This window comes from Elephas maximus, chromosome 2 (assembly GCF_024166365.1).
Source record: "Elephas maximus indicus isolate mEleMax1 chromosome 2, mEleMax1 primary haplotype, whole genome shotgun sequence".
NCBI lineage: Eukaryota > Metazoa > Chordata > Mammalia > Proboscidea > Elephantidae > Elephas > Elephas maximus.
In genome coordinates this window covers 203,336,259-203,358,657 of record NC_064820.1, presented here as the reverse complement: position 1 = coordinate 203,358,657, position 22,399 = coordinate 203,336,259, and the positions used below count along the sequence as shown (strand labels likewise).

At 41.1% G+C, this 22,399-nt stretch overlaps 1 pseudogene; it reads right to left on the bottom strand.

Moving 5' to 3' along the window:
* Positions 1-5,709: 5,709 nt before the first annotated feature.
* Positions 5,710-6,648, bottom strand: LOC126070394 (olfactory receptor 2Y1-like; annotated as a pseudogene).
* Positions 6,649-22,399: the final 15,751 nt, after the last annotated feature.

Sequence of the window (22,399 nt, the reverse complement as noted above, 5' to 3'; positions counted from 1 at the left end):
TCCTTATCAGGTAGTTCTAGTGCCTTTTCTTCTACTGGAAACTCATCAGGTGTTTTATTTTGGATGCCTTCTGGAACCATCATGTTCTTTTTTTAAATATGTTTTGATATTGTCCACTGTCTCTGGGACATTCAGTAGTTATTTTCTTCATTTATTGATTGTAGTTTTGTTTGTTTCATCCTGCCTTTTTGTTTTATTTGGTTATGTCTTAGCAGGCGGGCTGTCTGTTTCTTATTTTTGCTCATCTGTGGGCATGATACTTTTCACCTCCTAGTTCAATGGGCAGGGCCAGTTGCTCAGCTATGGTGCAGCAGAGTTTCTGCAGCTGAAGGGGAGGGGCTGGGATGGGTTGTTTGTGGCACATACTAAGACCAACAGTGTGGGCAGGGAATCAGTGGTTCCGGTAGGCAATACCTGTGCTGCTCAGGGGTGTGATGGTAAGTGAATGGTGCAGGTAGGCAGGGAGGAGGAGGAAGGTTGTGATGTGTGCAGCTAAGATGGGTATGAGAAAGAGGAGAGAGAAACAGGAGCCAAAAACAAAACAAAAAGTGCTAAGGGAGATTGCCTTTGGAGTGGAGAGATGAGAATACAAGGAATGGAGAAAAACAAAAGAGAAAAAGATTAAGTAAATAAACATATAAATAAGTAGAAAAAGGAAAGCTCCCAGGGATCCCACCAGTCTGCTGCGACAACCGCAGAGGTGGCAACCAGGCCATGTAGTACAGCCTGGCTAGAAAGGGTAGAGATGTCACACAACACCAGGTGTCCAGGAGACAGGAAAAGAAGGTAAATATAGAAACATAAGAAAATGAGAAATGAAGAAAGACCAAAAGAAAAAAATAATGTCCCTATGGTTGCCACCAATGGAGCTGCATGGACCAGGGAGATCACTCCCAAGCTGGCAGTACAGCTCAGCTAGAAGGGGCTCCCAAGCCAGGAAAAGAAAAATAAAACAAACAAGCAAACTAAACAACAAAAGCAAAAAACGGCCCATGAATCCCACCAGTGTGAGGGGCTGGGGAAGCAGTTCCCCAGTCAAGCGGCACTTCACAGTCTTTCAAGAAGAAGCAAAGATGGCACATGGAGTCAGGTGTTCGAGAGAAACGAGGAAGGTGGTGAGAGGTAAGGAAGATACCAAAAGAAGTGGATAAACCAACACCAGCAACAAACAAATGGCACTCAGGGAAACAGCCAGTGTGGGCAGGGTGAATCCAAGCAGCATGGTGCCAAAGCCAGTGCCTCCTGGCCAAGAGACTGTGGCCAGCAGGAAACAGGAGGCCAAGCAGGAGGAAGAAGGGTAGGGGGTGGGAAAGCATGTATCGCTGGTTACCGGGTGCTCTGTCTCCTGCTGGGGGCTCTGTGAAGCTGCTTCCCCATATTTCCTGTTGGCTAATCTCCAACAAAGTCCAAGATGGCAAATCTGTGCTGCGTCAGCTGATAGGGAACCTCCACATGAATCTCTCCTGGCTGTCTATTCCCTGTCATTTTCTTATTCCATTTGGTGCTTGGCTGAGTTCTTTATCTCTTCATTAGATACTTAGAGTTCCAGGACTGACATTTATCTCTGTTTTACTTAGTTTTTCAGGTCTTTGCTGTGGAGGGACAGCGTGGTGCTTCCACCCATAGTGTCATGTTGGCTCCGCTAGAGGTCTTCTCTTTTGCTCCTTGTTCTGAGGTGGATGTATCTGACTAGTCAGTCTGCAATTAGCCGCCCCCCCCCACACACACACCTGAACTATCTCCTAAGGCACTTCCTTTGGATTTTAATTACATGCAATACCTGTAAAGCCAAAGAGATTTTAAAAGATTAAATAAAATAATAAACTGAAGAAATGTGTTTTAAAACACAAAGTAACACCTTTTTCTGCTATTCACTGAAATATTCCTAAATTCTTATTAAGTCAATTCTTAATTTTTCTCTTGAGAGACAACCCTACTCAACCTCTGTTTTCCCACGTCTCCCTCGCTTTTCAACAGATAAGTCCCAGTTTTAAGTCCAACGTGCACCACTATTTCTAGTTCAGAACCTGATTTAGGAGGTGTCTTAGTTATCCAGTGCTGCTATAACAGAAATACCACAAGTGGATGGCTTTAGCAAAGATAGATTTATTCTCTCACAATCTAATAGGCTAGAAGCCTGAATTCAGTGTGCGGGCTCCAGGGAAAGGTTTTTTCTTTCTGTCAGCTTTGGAGGAAGGTCCTTGTCATCAATCTTCTCCTGGTAGAGGAGCTTCTCAGCACAGAGACCCTGGGTCCAAAGGATTCACTCCTCTCCTGGTTCTTCATTCTTGGTGGTAGGAGGTTCCCCTGTCTCTCTGCTTGGTTCTGTCTTTTAGATCTCAAAAGACATTGACTCAAGATACAACCTAATGTTGTAGAGCTGAGTCCTGCCTCATTAACATAACTGCCTCTAATCCTGTCTCATTAACGTCGCAGAGGTAGGATTTATAATGCATTGGAAAAATCACATCGGATGACAAAATGGTGGGCAATCACATAATGCTGGGAATCATGACCTTGCCAAGTTGACACACATTTTTGAGAGGACACAATTCAATCTGTGACAGCAGGTTTAATAGGTACAGAACAAAGGGCAACAAATTTCAAATAGCAGCCAACTAAGCTCTAAAACGTAAAGGACAAATATTTTCCTTGCTCCACCCAAGAAAGAAACCTCTGAATTCCTCTCAAATGGGCAACTGAGGGAAACTGGGAATCACTTTTTGCCTCTGGCATGGCTACAGGGACCCATGATCTCTGATGATCAATTAGTCTCTGCCATGGATAAGAAGGTGCACGGAGACTCAAGGGGCACAGGTTCCCATGGAGATGGTATTTGCCTCCCATAGGACCTGACTTGCAAAAAGCAATAGCCATGTGTATCCAACTGTGTCAAAAGGGCTCTGAAAATTGCTTCAGTATAGGATATTCTTCCTTCAATACAAAACCGAGTGGCTGTTTTCTCTGCATGCCTAGTGAAAGAATAACATATTAACCACAAAATATTTTTATTGAATTCTGTTCTGCTAGTTCATATAATCCATTTTTCCATCAGGTGAATGCATATGCTTAAATTATTTAGACCTCCATATACAAGGATTATCATGTGTCCTTATCCTTGTTAGAAATGTGTCATAACGTTCAGGAGAAAAACCATTCATTCCATAAATATTGTAGCAACTGTGTTGGTTAGAGCCTTGAAATAATAAACATGAGATTCTTAGGTAGTGGCTAGCTGGGTAGGCTTTGGGATAAGACAGGCCAGATTCAAATAATAGCCCTTTACTTAATGGACATGTAACTTGAAGCAAGTCACTCAAAATGATTATCTGTCCTTAGGGTCGCTACGAGTTGGAATCGATACAATGGCAACAGGTTTGGTTTGGTTTGGTTTTTAGTCTCTTGATCAATCCAAATATTGTGGGGAGGGGGATAATACCTATCTTTCATGTTGTTAGAATTAAGTGTGATAATAGAATATATCATGTACAATGGTGCTTGGACTTTAACAAACCGATTATTGTTAAATCGATTCTGACTCATTGTGATACCATGTGTTACAGAGTGAAACTGCCCCACAGGATTTTATTAGCTATAATCTTTAAGGAAGCAGATCTCTAGGCCTTTCTTCCTTTGTGCCAGTGGGTTCAAACCACCAACCCTTAGGTTAGTTGTTAAGCACAAAACACTTGTGCCACCCAAGGACTTTTAGACTATAGTAAGAGAACAGAGAACAATAAATGGAAAATATTATTACAGGAAATACTAGTTTTATGCGGGAAATAATATTTCCTCTGGTCAATCAACACTTGAGTGACTCAGAAATGTCTAGAACCCTGGCCAGGATCAACTGAAGTAAAATTGTGAAGTATGTTAAGCTCATATTTGATTCCTTCTCCATCTAATCTCTAACTCAATCTTCCCTATTAAAAATATACCCTCAAAATACAAAAATTAAAAAAGACAACTGGCAGTGTGTGGTAGTAAGGGTTGGATTTAGGGTTACAGAAGCCTGGGGCTCAGCTTCATCGGATGCTTGCTAGGTGAACTTGAGTATTATGTAAACCCTATGAACCTCTATTTCATAATGAATAAGTAAGGAATATACATCAAAACTATCTCACAATATTGCTGTAATAATGATAATTTATGCAAAACACTTTTTAAATATTCAATAAATATTAGTTATTGTGTTTGGAATAAAAGATTAACTCAATATGAACATTACTGAGGCTATAAAAAGTTATTAACAAGGGTACCTGCATTTTAAAATGACACCAACATTTAAGGACATGGAATGACATAACAGTGGTGGAATTTCAGGTATCCACTGTCTTAACACTTTGACCTAGAGCCTCCTGAATCTCCCACCGCAGTCCACCACAGGAATCTCTTTTTTCTCATCTGTGTCACTCCCTGGAAAACCTGGTGGCATAGTGGTTAAGAGCTACAGCTACTAACCAAAAGATCAGCAGGTGCTGCTTGGGAACCCTACAGGTCGGTTCTACTCTGTCCTTTAGGGTCACTATGAGTCAGAATGGACTCGATGGCAACAGGTTTGGTTTGTTTTTTTGCCACACCCTGCTATTCCCTGGAAACACTAGTGGCATAGTGGTTAGGTGCTATGACTGCTAACCGAAAGGTCGGCAGTTCAGATCAGCCAGGCAATCCTTCGAAACTCTATGGGGCAGTTCTACTCTGTCCTATAGGGTCGCTAGGAGTCAGAATCGACTGGGCAGCAATGGGTTGGTTTTTTGCTATTCTTTCTCCTATATCACTTTTTCATGGTTTCTTACTTTTATGTTTTTTTCTTTTCTATTCTATTCTCTCTCACATGTACAGTATCTTTCCCATGATACCAATCCACTTTATGAGAATCTTGGAACTGAGAGTTTCTTCCCTTGACTCAATTAAACCAAAAACCCACTGCCATCGAGTTGATTCCGACTCATAGAGACCCTATAGGACAGAGTAGAACTGCCCCATAGAGTTTCCAAGGAGCGCCTGGCGGATTTGAACTGCAACCTCTTGGTTAGCAACCGTAGTAGCACTTAACCACTACGCCGCCAGGGTTTCCTTGACTGAATTAGGACCACCGAAATGATTTTGCCTTTTTCTTCAAATAGGTAAAGGACATCCATGTCTCAGACTCTACATGCTCTATATAAGTACCTCTGTTTACGATATCTTTATTTGCTCCAAGTATCATAAAAGGGTCATGTAAGAGACCTTCAAAATGGATCTTGAGAGGTGAGGGAACATGGTCAGGGTCACAGGTAATTTGTAGAAGAACCGGAGTGAACTCTTTTCCTTAGTCATTGGGTACATTTACATGGCACCATGCTGGGAACCGTTGACTTAGAAAAGGTGATGTCATTTTGAATTAAGTCTTCTCTCACTCTCAGGCTTGCCTAGAACCTAGTCCCTTTCCAAGAGTTGCCACAATATCCACTTCCCAACCTCATTTCTTTGGAACATTGTGATATAGATCAATACTTACTCCCGCCTGCAAAATGATCAAAAACATTGAGAAAGAAAAAGCCCCAAGAGATCCCCACTTCCAACACCCAAACAAGGAAGGTAAGGTATTAAAACTCTGAGGCCTATCAAGGGCTATTTACTACTCAACAACTGCTCTCCCAGGAACAGAATGGGCTCTATGACCTGAGAGCTCTTACACACAATTGTATTGATCCTCCTTTCCCCCTCCTACCCTGAGTCTCTGCCTTTCCGTACTATCTTCTTCAGAGCCCCCTTCACATCCTTATTCCTTAGGGTATAAATGAGAGGATTGAGCATGGGGGTAATTATAGTATAAAAAAGTGCAACAAACTTTCCTTCACTTGGAGAATAACTATGCATGGGTTGGAGGTACGTGTAGATGGCTGAGCCATAGAAAAGGAAAACTACCAAGAGGTGTGACCCACAGGTCCCAAAAGCCTTTCTGCGTCCAGCAACTGATTTGACTCTCAGCACAGCCTGAGCAATGTGTACATAAGAGCCTAGAATTAGTGCTGCAGAAAGCATTACAATAATTACTCGGGCCACAAACTTCTTCACCTCTGTACCTAGTATATCCTCACAAGCCATCTTCAGGAGAACAGGCATCTCACAGAAGAAGTGGTTCAGGTGATGGAGGCCACAGAGCGGCATGGCCATCATGAGACCTGTCTGAACTGCAGAGTTCATGAAGCCTCCCATCCAGGAGATGGCAGCCAGTGTCTGGCAGAGTCGGCGGTGCATAATGGTCGTGTAGTGCAGAGGTCGACAGACAGCAGCTTAGCGATCACAGGCCATCACCACCAGAAGCACACACTCAGTGGAGCCCAGGGCGAGGAAGATAAAGAGCTGGGCCACACATCCTCCGTAGGTGATGGTCCGGTCAGATCCATGAAGGTTGATCAGAAGCTGGGGCACAGTGCTGGTAGTGAAGCAGAGGTCCAGGAAGGAGAGATTACAGAGGAAAAAGTACATGGGTGTTTGCAACCGCAGATCCAGGCGGGATAGAGTGATGATGGTGATATTGCCAAAGAGAGTTAGGGGGTAAAAAATTGAAATAAAGATGAAAAGGGCAAGTTCCAGTTGAGGCCAATCTGAAAAGCCCACCAAAATGAAGCCATCTCGGTAACTAGTGTTGCACCCTCCCATAGTCTTTCACCTGTGCAAATACAGAAAACAATCTTATGCCTCTTAAGAAAAACATGGGCCTATGTTTCTCAAACAGTTACGCGCTCAGCTACTAAACTGAAAGTTTGGAGGTTCAAATCCACCCAGAAGCACCTGGGAAGAAAATCCTGGCCATCTACTTCTGAAAGATCACAACCATTGAAAACACTATGAAACACAGTTCTACTCTGAAAAACATGGGGTCCTCCTAAGTCATAATTGACTCTACACCAATTGGTATGGGTTGATTTATGAAGAAACATGGATTAGTTCATTATTCCACAGTATTGCCTAAAGACTCCTAAATCATGTATTTTATTATCTATTTTGCTATTAAGTTTTGCTCTGTTCAGTCTTCTCCTTTTCTTACTCTTCTCTTGAGGGTGGAAATCACAGGATTAGGAATAATGTGACCTTCATTAGAACCTTATTCTTGCTGCCTTCTTGTTCCATGAGTTCAACCACACCCCTTAATACCTTTGATCTAGTGTTCCCTTGTCATAAGTAGAAATGATGATTACCTGCCTTTAGGCCTTGAGGCTACCACATGTCTCTCAGTTTGTCATACCGCAGGGGCTTGCACATTGCTGTGATGCTGGAAGCTATGCCACCAGTATTCAGATACCAGCAGGGTCACCCATGGCAGACAGGTTTCAGCTGAGCTTCCAAACTAAGGCAGACTAGGAAGAAGGATCCAGCAGTCTACTTCTGAAAAGAATTAGCCAGTGAAAACCTTATGGGTAGCAGCGGAACATTGTCTGATATACTATGGGAAGAAGAGCCCTTCAGGTTGGAAGGCACTCTAAAGACAGCTGGGGAAGAGCTGCCTCCTCAAAATAGAGTTCAACCTTGATGGCCAGATGCAAACATCCATTAATAATTGGAATGTGGAATGTACAAACTATGAATCTAGGATTATTAAAAATCATCAAAAATGAAATGGAACACATAAAGATTGATATCCTAGGCATTAGTGAGCTGAAATGGACTGGTATTGGCCATTTTGAATCACTCAATCACATGGTCTACTATGCTGAGAAGGAAAGCTTGAAGAGGAATGGCGTTGCATTCATCGTCAAAAAGAACATTTCAAGATCTGTCCTGAAGTGCAATGCTGTCAGTGATAGGGTAATATCCACACACCTACAAGGAAGACCAGTTAATATGACTATTATTCAAATTTATGGACCAACCACTAAGGTTAAAGATGAAGAAATGGAAGATTTTTACCAACTTCTGCAGTCTGAAATTGATCAAACATGCAATCAGGATGCACTGATAAATTACTGGTGATTGGAATGTGACTGTGAAAGTTGGCAACAAAGAAGGATTAGTAGTTGGAAATATGGCCTTGGTGATAGAAAAAATGCTGGAGATGACATGATAGAATTATGCAAGACCAACGAATTCTTCATTGCAAATACCTTTTGTAACCAACATAAACAGTGACTATACACATGGACCTTGCCAGATGGAATACACAGGAACCAAATAGATTACATCTGTGGAAAGAGACAATGGAAAAGCTCAGTATCATCAGTCAGAACAAGGCCGAGGTGGGCAGTGGATCATACCATCAATTACTCATATGCAAGTTCAAGTTGAAACTGAACTGAAAATTAGAACAAATCCACAAAAGCCAAAGTACGATTTTGAGTGTATCTCACCTGAATTTAGAGACCATCTCAAGAATACATTTGACACATTGAACAAGAATGACTGAAGACCAGACCAGTTGTGGAATGACATCAAGTACATCATAGGTGAAGAAAGCAAGAGGTCATTCAAAAGAGAGGAAAGAAAGAAAAGACCAAAATGGATGTTAGAAGATACTCTGAAACTTGCTCTTGAACATTGAGCAGCTAAAGCAAATGGAAGAAATGATGAAGTAAAAGAACTGAAGAGATTTCAAAGGGCAGCTCGAGAAGACGAAGTAAAGTATTATAATGACATGTGCAAAAAGCTGGCGAAAGAAAACCGAAAGGGAAGAACATGCTAAGCATTTCTCAAGCTGAAGGAACTACAGAAAAAATTCAGGCCTCAAGTTGCAATAGTGAAGGAATCTATGGGGAAAACAGGAAGCATCAAAAGAAGATGGCAGGAATACACGGATCATTATACCAAAAAGAACTGGTCAACATCCAACCATTTCCAGAGGTACTGAAGGAAGAAGTCCAAGCTGCACTGAAGGCATTGGCAAAAAACAAGCCTCCAGGAACTGACAGAATATCAATTGAGATATTTCAACAAATGGATTCAGAGCTGAAGTGCTCACTTGTCTATGCCAAGAAATTTGGAAGACAGCTACCCGGCCAACCAACTGGAAGACATCCATATTTATGAGTATTCCTAAGAAAGGTGATCCAACTAAATGTGGAAATTATCAAACAATATCCTTAATATCACACGCAAGCAAAATTTTGCTGACAATCATTCAAAAATGGTTGCAGCAGTATATTGACAGGGAACTGCCAGAAATTCAGGCCGGATTCCAAAGAGGATGTGGAACCACAGATATCATTGCTGATGTCAGATGGATCTTGGCTGAAAGCAGAGAATACCAGAAGGATGTTTACCTGTGTTTTATTGACTACACAAAGGCATTCGACTATACGGGTCATAACAAATTATGGATAACATTGAGAAGAATGGGAATTCCAGAACACTTAATAGTGCTCGTGTGGAACCTGTACATAGATGAAGAGGCAGTTGTTCAGACAGAACAAGGAGATACTGCATGCTTTAAAGTCAGGAAAGGTGTGCGTCAGGGTTGTGTCCTTTCACCATACCTATTCAAGCTGTATGCAGAGCAAATAATCCAAGAAGCTGGGCTGTATGAAGAAGAACAGGGCATCAGGATTGGAGGAAGACTCACTAACAACCTGCATTATGCAGACAAAACAAGCTTGCTTGCTGAAAATGAAGAGGACTTGAAGCACTTAGTGATGAAAATCAAAGACCACGGCCTTCAGTATAGATTACACCCCAACATAAAGAAAACAAAAATCCTCACAACGAGACCAATGAGCAACATCATGATAAACGGGGAAAGATTGAGGTTGTCAAGGATTTCATTTTACTTGGATCTACAATCAACAACCCACGGAAGCAGCTGTCAAGAAATCAAAAGATGCATTACATTGGGCAAATCTGCTGCAAAAGACCTCTTTAAAATGTTGAAATGCAAAGATACCACCTTGAAGACTAAGTACACCTGACCCAAGCCATGGTATTTTCAATCACATCGCATGCATGTGAAAGCTGGACAGTGAATAAGGAAGACAGAAGAAGAATTGACCCCTTTGAATTGTGGTGTTAGCAAAGAATATTTAATATACCATGGACTACCAAAAGGACTAACAAATCTGTCTCAGAAGAAGTACAACCAGAATGCTCCTTAGAAGCAAGGATGGTGAGACTGTGTCGTACATACATTGGACATGTCTGGAAGGATTGGTCTCTGGAGAAGGACATCATGCTTCGTAAACTAGAGGGTCAGCAAAAAAGAGGAAGACCCTCAATGAGATGGACTGACACAGTGGGTGCAACAATGCGCTTAAGCCTAACGATGATTGTGAGCATGGTACAGAATCAAGCAGTGTTTCGTTCTGTGGTCGCTATGAGTCAGAACTGACTCGAGGGCACCTAACAACAACATGCATTGTGGTAAGGATCAAATGTAATAATATGAAAACTGCTTTTAAAAATTAAAGGTGTAAAAATGTAATATTTGTATTCTATGTTTTTCTCTTTTGCTTTTCTACTTGATCTATTAGGTAATGCGTTTCAGTAGGTTAGAGCCATGGATTATGAGGCTGAGATCTCAACACTGATCTCTGGGAACTCATTTGCTTCCTTCTGCTCAGTGTATTTGATCAGCTCACCCTTCCGGGAAGCCCTCCTCAGGACCAGCTTCCACTTGTCACAAAGGACTGAGAAGATTATAGATCCTTCGATTTGGGGAAAAAAAGAACAATTAGCAACAAATACTCTTCTTATGCTAAGTCATAATGCCTGGAATAGACTCACTTCTTCTGCTCCTGATGAATCTATCCCTCAGCTCTACAGGAAGAGTTAGTTGTTCCCTACTTCTACCCCAATCCTCTTCGCACAGTTTCTCTCTAGCACCTGTAACATTGCATTAAAGTTCTTTTTACTTGTCTTAGTCCTACTCTGAGCTGTGGTCTCCTCAGTGGTAGGCGACATAATGAATACAAAAATAAATATTTATGCCTTCCTTCATGGTATGTTAAAAAAAGCCATTGCTGTAGAGTTGATTCTGACTCATAGCAACCCTATAGGACAGAGTACAACTGCCCCATAGGGTTTCCAAGGAACACCTGGTGTATTCAAACTGCCAACCTTTTGGTTAGCAGCTGTAGCTCTTAACCACTACGCCACTAGGGCTTCGTCATGACACGTAAGAGGTACTAAATTGATGTTCCTTTAATTCATGGCATACGGTAAATGTTAAATAAATTTTGTTGAATAAAAAGATTTACTCTCCCTTCAAATCTCATGGAAATTTATTTACTCTAAGAAACACACAGATTAATTGCTATTACACTTTGACACACTAAGGAAGTGGGATATACGTAAAAAGTTTCTCTCCTTTAAGATTGATATCTCTTGTAATAAAATTCTAAAAAGGATTATAAAGAGTGCATCGGCAAGGAAAAAAAACAAAAAATAAACAATTGTTCACCTATAGACTGGCGTATGTTCAATTAAAATAATTTTTGGCTTTCCATTTATTGTCATGTAAAATTTGGCCAAGGATATTGGTGATGGTTTCACAACAAGATTGATGTAATTACTAAATAGTACCAGTGAAAACTCTTGAATTGGCAAGTGTTTTGTTATATGTCTTTACATAAAAAACAAAATAAGTTTTTAAATAAAAATTTTTGGCAAATTAACTCATTTCATGAAGGATCAAAGCTGGATCGATAAGTCCAGCAAGGTATTGGATGCCACTCTTGATGATCTTGGGGAAAAGATGGATTCTAATCTGCGTTAATAATAGCGAAGTGTTAACCCACATGTAGCCTCACCAATACATCAAAGCTATTTTCTAAATGGCCACCAAAGTAAAATATAATGACTTAGAGTTCCTGCACCAGAGACCCCACAGATCTGCTCAACTACTGACCAGCTGTGCCATCTTCAGGAAAATTTACTTCTGTATCACTTTATCCAGTTGTTAAACAGAGATAATACCTTGTGTCATCATGTTTTAATGGGAATTAAATAATGTGATGCATTCTATAAACTGCAAAGAATATGCTGTACACACTTTGAATACTTGCCTGTCTCCACCACTAATCTTCGAGTTCCATGCCGCTGTATCTGCTTTTGTTCATCATTGTATCTTCATCTACCAGTGCACTGCCTGGTGAATAAAAGACTCTCCATAAATATCTGTGCTGGCATTATGCACAATTATGTACACATAATTGTTCCAGAAATATTTGATTTTTGTGCATCATGTAAAGAATTATCATATCTGGAATACAGCTTCTTGTTTAGTGGCACAAGGTTTTTAACTCAGCCCTGCTCTATATTTTTAACAAGAATTTTTATAATACCATAGAGGTGTGCTTAGTATATATGCAATAGAACAAAAGTTTATAAATATAATTAATATGATAGCAAAAAGACCATAATCTAAAAATATCTCAACACTGTTCAACAAACAGCTTTAAACAAATAACCTACTACTGAACAGAGGAAATTGAACCTAGGCTTCAGGACCTTAATTGCACAAATGTAGAATAGAAGGAGACTTAACTCAACAATCAATCATGAAAAGGTGAAAGACAGAGATGACTTGGCTTGTACTGCCAAACAAAATTAACAAAAATCAACAATGCCCACTTGACTGTTGAGTTTTAACAAATGGAAGCTCAAACAATATAAAAATACTGAACCTTGGACTCTCTAGTTTGGATGGAAGCCTAAAGATAATTTCCTATACCCCTTGCACCGTTTGATGCATGGCTCCCCAGGACAGCATCCTAAACTGAGAGCTTACATAATGAAGCCCCTGCTTCACTTCATCATCCTTTAATAACCATAATTTTTGCCCCTTTATTTTCCCCTTATCTATCATCTGCTTATTTCTATATTTATGTGTCTTAATTCCTTGGCCCAGCATGTCAATTATTTTCTTGCCACTATCCTTAACTTAATATCGCTCTGTCCGATACAGCCAGTTCTGGAAGAATGTCAAATTAATGAGTTCTGCTGAAAAGAATGATTCAAGTGTTGAATGCAATACTACTAAAGCTTTATGTTCTTGATAATGTATCTTGTTTTAATTGTGGAACAAATATACATAATGAAACACTTGCCAATTCAACGATTTTTAAATGTATGATTCAGTGACATTGACTACACCTTATCTTAGCATCCCTCCTCTCTACTTGCACTTTTCCAATTGATGTTACATGTGAAAAAGCCCCTTCAACTACAAAATAATCTCCCTTCATACTATGTTCCTTTCTAGCTACTGCCCTATGTCTTTCATACTCTTCATAAATAAGTTCATTGAAAGAGTTGTCTGTACCCACCTGGAGCAAAGGAGAATGAAGAACACCAAAGACACAAGGTGAATATGAGCCCAAGAGACAGAAACAGCCACATAAACCCTAGAATACACCAGCCTGAGACCAGAAGAACTAGATGGTACCCAGCTACCTCTGATGATTGCCCTGACAGAGAATCCCTGATGAAGCAGGAGGACAGTGATGCAGACCTCAAAATTTTCTAAAAAGACCAGACTTAATGGTCTGACTGAGACTAGAGGGAACTGGTAGGTCATGGTCCCCAGACCCTCTGTAAGCCCAAGAGTGGAACCATTCCTAAAGCCAACTCTTCAAACAAGGATTGGACTGGACTATAAGACAGAAAATGATAATGGTGAGGAGTGAGCTTCTTGGCTCAAGTAGACACATGAGACTATGGGGGCAGCTCCTGCCTGGAGGCAGAATGAGAAGGTGGGCGGGGGACAGGAGCTGGTTGAATGGTCGAGAGGAATACACAGTGGAGAGGAAGAGTGTGCTGGTTTATTGCGGGGAGAGTAGCTAGGAGTACATAGCAAGGTGTGTATAAGTTTTTGTATGAGAGACTGACTTGATTTGTAAACTTTCACTTAAAGCACAATAAATTAAAAAAAAAAAGTTGTCTGTGTTCAGTGTTTCAACTTTGTCCCCTCCCATCAGTCTCCAACCTGCTGCTATATGCATTTCATCCACACTACTCTTTATGGAAAACATCTAGTGGACATTCTTCAGTTCTTATCTTTGTTTCAGCATTTTGTCTGTTGACTACTGCCCCTTTCTACACATACCTCTTCACTTCCTGGGTTTTTTCCTACTTCTCTGTCCATTGCTCAGCCTCTTAGGCATGCTCCTCTTTCTCTGTGCAGCCCTAACAGGGCTTACACAGCCCTTACAGGGTTCCACCCCCAGAACCTATTACCATCTACACCCTGCCTGTAAAATGCCATCCACTCCAGGGCTTGAATCACAGGTCACTGTGTTGATAACACCCAAGCATATCTGTCCTCTCACAATCTTTCTTCTGAACTTCAAACTTCTATAATCCGTGTCCTACTTCCTAATCTCCAGCTATTGGCTAGGGTCCTGGTAAGAATGGGCTGATCTTCCAGAACCACAGCAACCATGTCTATCTGAAGTATTACATTAAACCTCTCCCAAGACTGATGCCAGTGACTTCCTGTATTCAGCACAGCTTACCATGCACTCCATGAATTGCCACATCTTTCACTCAGGAACCAGATGCTGCAGTTATGATACTTTTCCAATCCCTCACAGATCTTTACTGTCTTCAATCGTCCTATGATCTCTGTTGCTTGGTTCTTCTTCATGCTCACATATGGTAATCATAAAAAGAAACAAAACAAAACAAAAAAAAACACTCTTCTTAAATTCCTCCTGAACAGGAAACTCACAAACTCCCTGGGAGCCCTTTCCATCTTTCAATACCAGTTGCAAATTACTACTCACGTGGATTCAAAGGTGGGCCTTTTGTAAATCCCACACAATATTCTTAGTGCTATATCTCATAACCCAAGTGAGCTTGATCATAAGGCAAGTCTTTCCCTGGTCAAACTGGCTCAGGAATTAGGCAGCATTGAGTCATCATGGGAAGAGTTTCATCGCATGCAGCTGAGCAGGGGTGAGGCGAGGGTGGAGATCTCATTAGGGGAGACACAGAATAAACACAAATCTCCATCCAAAAGACAACTCTCCAAATATCTGAAGGAAATTATCATGACATGCAATCTTTGCTGAACTTCATATTCCTCAACTGAAGGCAATAGACTTAAAATGCCAATGATCTTTCACATTTCCCAAATCTATCATTCCAGTAAAAGAAGAAAATGAAGTGAGGCTGATGATATAACTGCTCCCTAATCCTCTCGTGTTCTTATCAAAGCCTGGCCCAAAGCATCCTACTATTCATTCTCCATCACACAGTCCACACCTTCTATACACCCAATCATTCTCTCATCCTAACCCTACTTCTCTCATATGTAATATCCTGCCCTATTCCATGAGTCTTTAGGGTGATCTGAGGACTCTTTTACAAATCCCCAACAATAATCCATTAAAATTTTCTCTTATAAGACCAGAGAACCACAATTTATGTCCAGTCACCTCTATGACATCCAAAGGCTGAGTTAACATGTTGTTTCAACTTGACTCCTCACACACAGCACTGTCTCCAAACAGTACAGATTCCCTCCTGTTATATATTCCTCCAAGAAGTCTTCTTACATTTATCTTCAGCATCTCTGATCATGCCTCTCTTTTTCGTCTCCCGACTCTGATATATACAGTTTACTTTGCATATTAGAGCCACAAGCATCTAGGATTTGAGTTTTGGAAGGGACCTTCAAAATTACTTTAAGCCAACTCTCATGCTTCCAATAAAGAAACTTAAAGTCCTATAATTGTCCAATAATTTCCCCATGTTCATGCAGTTGGAGAGTAGGAGATATAAGTAAGAATACTTTTTGGTCTGCTGTGTGTAGTTGGTGAGTGGATAGGTGGATGCATGGTGGAGAAAGAAAGACTATCAGTGATAAAATACGTTCCTGCATGAATTTAACATCTCTACCTCCTCAAAAAGGGGACCTTACACAGTGGAACCCAGGGCTGTCTAATGAAATATTCCTAGAGTTTTCTAGATTCTGTGAAGCCAAAGGAGACCACCTAGTCCACACTCACCCCAACGTTCCAGAAAAGAAAATTACCACACTTACCTCCCCAATCCTACTGAATTCAGAGGTGGTTTGAGACTGACTGCATCTAGAGATGCCTGAGAAGACGTGTTCTTCTTTGGTCCTGACTTCCTCTGTATGGGGGAGGGCTCTGATCATAACTTCTTTCTTGAAGAACTCATGATTGCGTACAGTTTCCTCCCTCAGCAGGGGAGATTGATGAAACCCATAATTCTGAATGTGGGACCATCTTTCTCACTGGATCCCTGCACACTCACCCTAGCCAACTCTGACCAGAACTGAGCTAGTGTGTTATCAAACCACTTCCTGACCCAAGACTGAGCTCAACTTCTCCCCCAGGGACGTTGCTAAAGCCTCGTTTAGAGCAGTGGAGGGAGAATTGTTTACGAGGTGACACCTTGGAGACCTCTGGGTCCCAATGTGGCAATTAAAATCAACTGACCGGCCCCAAGATCTGCCTTGCAGTCCTCAATTCTCTCTATTCCCCTTACTCAAAGCATCTACCTCAACCAAACAGACCTATGCAATATAATCAGAGCACAATTTTTCACTTGGCTCATGCTACTCCACAGCCTAGAATTCCTCCCACTTCCCCTAAAAAAAAAAACAAAAAAACCCAGTGCGTCCAAATCCTACTCACCCTTCAAGAACCAGACCAGATCCCACATCTCACTTGAAGCCTACCATTTTGGCCACAAGGTTCAAATATCTTCCTTCCCTGACTTTTCATATACTGCTAATATAGCCTCATTTATGTGTATCATTGATTCAACTAATTAATAATGTCCTTGATGAGAAGTTTGTTCTTTTACATTTCTCTGTCTCTGTCACAATATTTAATGCATTAATATTTCTTCTTTCTTTATACCCTGTTTAAACACATAAAGTATTTTAAAAAGATTTGTTTATTTATGAACTCCTTCAAAATTTATATTGAGCTAAAATAGATATAGAAGGGAATTCCTCAACATAGAAAAGGGCATCTATACAAAAGCAACGGCTAACATTATTCTTAGTGGAGAGATGCTGAAAACGTTCTCTCTGAGAACAGGAAGAAGACAAGGATACCCTTTATCACCACTCCAATTTAACATTGTGCTGGAAGCCCTAGCTAGAGCAATAAGGCAAGAAAAAGAAATAAAGCGCATTCACATGGGTAACAAAGAAGTAAAACTGACCTTATTTGCAGGTGATATGATACTAGGCATAGAAAACCCAAAGGACTCCATGAGAAAACTAGTGGAACTAATAGAAAGATTCAGCACAGTAGCAAGATATAAGATAAACATACAAAAATCTCAGTTGGATTCCTATACACCAATAAAGAAAACAATGAAAAGGAAATCAGGAAAACAATACCATTCATAATAGCCCCTAAAAAAAAAAAAAAAAAAAAAAAAAAAGCACTTAGGAATAAATCTAACCAGAGATGTAAAAGACCTATAAAAAGGAAACTACAAAGCACTACTGCAAGAAAATAAAAGAGAACTACATAAATGGAAAAATATTTACCATGCTCATGGATAAGTAGACTCAGCATTGCGAAAATGGCAATTCTACCCAAAGCAATCTACAAATACAATGTAATCACCATCCAAATACCAACAACATTCTTTAAAGAGATGGAAAAACTAATCATTAACTTTATATGGAATGGGAAGAGGCCCCAGATAAATAAAGCGCTATGGAAGAAGCATAAAGTAGGAGGACTTGAACTACCTGACCTCAGAACCTCCTATACAGCTACAGTAAACAGAACAGCCTGATAAAGAACAATTTGTCAATGTATCTGGTACAACAATAGATACATTGACCAGTGGGACAGAGTTGAGAGCCCAAATGTAAATCCATCCACCTATGGTTACCTGACCATCCACAAGAGCCCAAAATCCATCAAATAGGGAAAATACCGTCTTTTTAACAAATGGTGCTGCCAAAACTAGATGTCCATCAACAAAAAAATGAAACAGGACCCACATCTCACACCTTACACAAAAACTAATGCAAAATGGATCAAAGACGTAAATACAAAACCAAAAACTATAAAGATCATAAAAGGAAAAAGAGGATCAACACTAGAGGCCTTAATATATGGCATTAACAGGATACAAACCATAACGAACGACACACAAACTCTAGAAGATGAGCTAGATAACTGGGATCTTCCAAAAATTAAGCACTTATGCTCATGAAAAGACTTCACCGAAAGAGTAAAAAGAGAACCTACAAACTGGGAAAAAAGTTTTGGCTGTGACAAAGCTGACAAAGGTCTAATCTGTCATATCTACAGGAAAGCCCAACACCTCTCCAACAAAAAGACAAATAATCCAATTTAAAAGTGGGCAAAGGATATGAACAGACATTTTGCCAAAGAAGACAATCAAGTGGCTAACAGACCCATGAGGAAATGCTCGGGATCACTAGCCATTAGAGAAACGCAATTCAAAACCACAAGGAGATACAACATTACTAGCATGAATCTAAAACACAGGAAATATTTCTCCAGCTTCTAACCCCCTCTACCTTCTCATCTCCCCTCCAGGCAGGAGATGCAAACATAGTCTCAAGTGTCCATCTGATCCAAGAAGCTTGCTCCTTGCCAGCATCCCTCTCCAACCCTTTGTCCAGTCCAACCCCTGTCTGAAGAGTTGGCTTTGGGAATGGTTCCTGTCCTGGGCCAGCAGAAGGTCTGGGGCCATGACCACCGGGGTCCGTCTAGTCTGAGTCAGACCATTAAGTCTGGTCTTTTTACAAGAATTTGGGGTCCGCATCCCACTGTTCTCCTGCTCCATCAGGGGTTCTCTGTTGTGTTCCCTGTCAGGGCAGTCATCAGTTGTAGCCGGGCACCATCTAGCTCTTCTGGTCTCAGGCTGATGTAGTCTCTAGTTTATGTGGTCCTTTCTGTCTCTTGGGCTCATAATTACCTTGTGTCCTTGGTGTTCTTCATTCTCCTTTGATTCAGGTGGGTTGAGACCAATTGTACATCTTAAATGGCTGCTTGCTAGCGTTTAAGTCCCCAGATGCCACTCTCCAAAGGTGGATCCAGAATGTGTTCTTAATAGATTTTATTATGCCAATTGACTTAGATGTTCCCTGAAACCATGGTGCCCAAACCCCCACCCCCCACCCCCCCAGCCCCCACTCCCCCCCCCCCCCCCGCTACACTGGCCTTCAAAGCATTCAGTTTATTCAGGAAACTTCTTTGCTTTTGTTTTAGTCCAGTTGTGCTGACCTCCCCTGTGTTGTGTGTTATCTTTCCCGTCACCTAATTAGTGAATACCCCATCCTACCCTCCCTCTCTCTTCTCACTCGTAATCATCAAAAAATATTTTCTCCTCTGTTTAAACTATTTCTCAAGTTCTTATAATAGTGGACGTATACAACATTTATCCTTTTGCAACTGACTAGTTTCACTCAGCATAATGCCTTTCAGGTTCCTCCATGTGATGAAATGTTTCACAGGTTCGTCACTGTTCTTTATAGACGAAAAGAGAGAGTGGAGAGAGGGAGCGGGCTGTCTCATTAGGGGGAGAGCAATTGGGAGTATGTAGCGAGGTGTATATAAGTTTTTGTGTGAGAGACTGACTTGATTTGTAAACTTTCACTTAAATCACAATAAAAATTAAAAAAAACAGGAAATAATGTTGGAGAGGCTGTGGGGAGATTGGAACTCTTTTACACTGCTGGTGGGAATGCAAAGGGGTACAACCATTTTGGAAAATGATATGATGCTTCCATAAAATCTAGAAATAGAAATGCCATATGATCCAGCAATCCCACTCCTAGGAATATATCCTAGAGAAATAAAAGCCATCACACATATAGACATATGTATACTCATGTTCATTGCAGCATTGTTCGCAATAGCAAAAGATGTAAAAAACCTAGATGCCCATCAACAGATGAAGGGATAAACAAACTATGGTACATGCACACAATGGAGTACCATGCAACAATAAAGAACAATAATGAATCAATTGTCTTTTTAAATATGTCTGTAAACTTCTGCTAGGTATTGGTAATTGTCTTAGTTATCTAGTGCTGCTGTAACAGAAATATCACAAGTGGATCATTTTAACAAAGAGAAATTTATTCTCTCACAGCTGAGGTGGCTAGAAGCCTGAATTCAGGTTGCCATCTCCAGGGGAAGGCCTGCTGTCTCTGTCAGCTCTGGGGGAAGGTCATTGTCGTCAATCTTCCATTGGTCTAGGAGCTTCTCCATGCAGTGACTCCAGGCCCAAAGGATGTGCTCCCCTCCTGGTTCTTCATTCTTAGTGGCATGAGACCTCCCTCCTCTCTGCTCCATTCTCTTTTTATATCTCAAAAGAGATTGACTCAAGATATAGCCTGATCTTGTACATTGAGTCCTGACTTATTAACATAACTACCTCTAATCCTGCCTATCAGGGGACAGCCCCAGCTAGGAAAGACCCTCACGGTGCGACCAGGCAGATAATCCGAAGAACTGACACGTAGCCCTTTCCAGATTCGTACGTTTATTCAAGGAAACTTACTGACAAGGGCAAGCAGCTGCTCTCTCCAGTGGCAGCAGGCTGGAGTGTTTTCCATGCTGAGCCAAAGAGGCAGAGAAATTTAAAGGGGAACAAAAACAAAAGATGCATGCAGCAGTTTTTCTAAGACCCAAGAGTTAAGCATAATCAAACTCAAGCGAGGGCGGCTTCCCAGGCCAGTTCTCATCGGCTTGGAGCCAGTGAGGCCACTTCCAGGACCATAGCCAAGGCCCTGCCTTGACCATAGTGCAGCCATGATGAAACCTTGTCTCCCTACAGTACCTCATCAACATTATAGAGGTAGGATGCACAACACATAGGAAAATCACATAAGATGACAAAGTGGTAGACAGTCACTAAATACTGGGAGTTATGGCCTAGCCAATTCGCCACACATTTTTAGGTGATACAGTTCAATCCACAGCAGTAATCATGAATGCCACAAATTAATGCAAATTAGTGAGAAGTGTAATATAAACTTTTCACATATATTCTTATCTACACTGTTCTCCTATTTCCAGTGACTGATTTAACTTCTCATGATTGTACCTCACTTCTTAAAAAAAAAAAAACCCTTGCCATCAAGTTGATTTTGACTTACAGTGATCCTGTAGGACAGAGGATTGCCCCATAGGGTTTCCAAGGAGTGGCTGGTGAATTCAAACTTCCAACATTTTGGTTAGCAGCTGAGCTCTTAACCACTGTGCCATCAGGGCTTCTTAATAGGTAGTCTCAAACTGACAATGAGGTTACATGAAACAAAATATGTAGGCTCCAGAAGCTTATTTTGGTTACGGGGCAGTCAAGATTCTCTGTATCTAACCCTGCTCACTGTGCCAACTGTGCAAACCAATTCAGAGAGGCTATGATCACCCACTTTTGACACCAAATTGTGTGGTGGATAACAAAGCCCACTCCACATGCCAGCTACATCCTGTAGAAATCTCAGCCTTCCTTTCCTCATCTGTCCAGACCCCAGCTGCTCCATGAAGCCCTTCTCGCTCTCATTCCCATTCACCCGGGGCTACGTCAGCAGCTACTGGCCCCTTTTCTTTTTCTTAGCTCCAATAATCCATTGAAACAACTCACAGATTCCAGGAAAACAACTATCTTTAATCTAGCAGAAGAAAGGGCACAAACACATAAGGAGGGATCTTGGCACAGAGTTTCCATGTCTCCAGGGGACACACATACCCTCTTGAGAGCAGACATTTGCTCTCTCCATCCAGGAAACTCCACTGGGCCTCCATCTTCCAAGGCCTTTGTTGGCCTCACTACATGGCCATAATATATTATATTATGCCTCTTGAGGTTTAATCATCATAGGGCCCACGGGTGTTCCTTTTTGGTCTGGTCAGCTCCCACTCATCAGTCTCAGATGTGTACCTGCTCTCAGGAACCAGAACCAAAGGCCAAATTGTTTACTGCAGGGGATTCCATGCCTCAAGTTACTTATTAAATTTTTGCATTGTGTTTATCTGAAGTCCATTAGCAACTCCTTTGCTATCTAGGACTCAAAGTGAGTTCCAGTCTTGCTGTTTATGTATCAGCAGTTGTAATTATAAGGTTTCATTTGGAACATTAGAGAAATGTGAAATCTTCTCCCTTGATCTGAGTGATCAAAATTCTCTTTATTCTGCTTTTATGGGAGTGAATTCATAGCTCAATGAAACACAGTAGCTCTAGATATATATGGTTGGCAGTTTTTCCACGATCTTAGCTCTCTACCCTGGCTGACAGCCTATTGCCTGAATTTCCAACCATGAAACTTGCATATGGAGGACTAGGTCAGATTTTACAGAAACTCCTGGGCCTTCATCTCCATTTGATTCATTGAACATACTTTTCTCCAAGCTCTGGATCTATGACCAGTGGAGTATTCAGCACTAGTGCTCCATAGAATAGGCAAGCCCAGTACACTCCCTGCTCCCACCCCTCACTCCATCCCTAT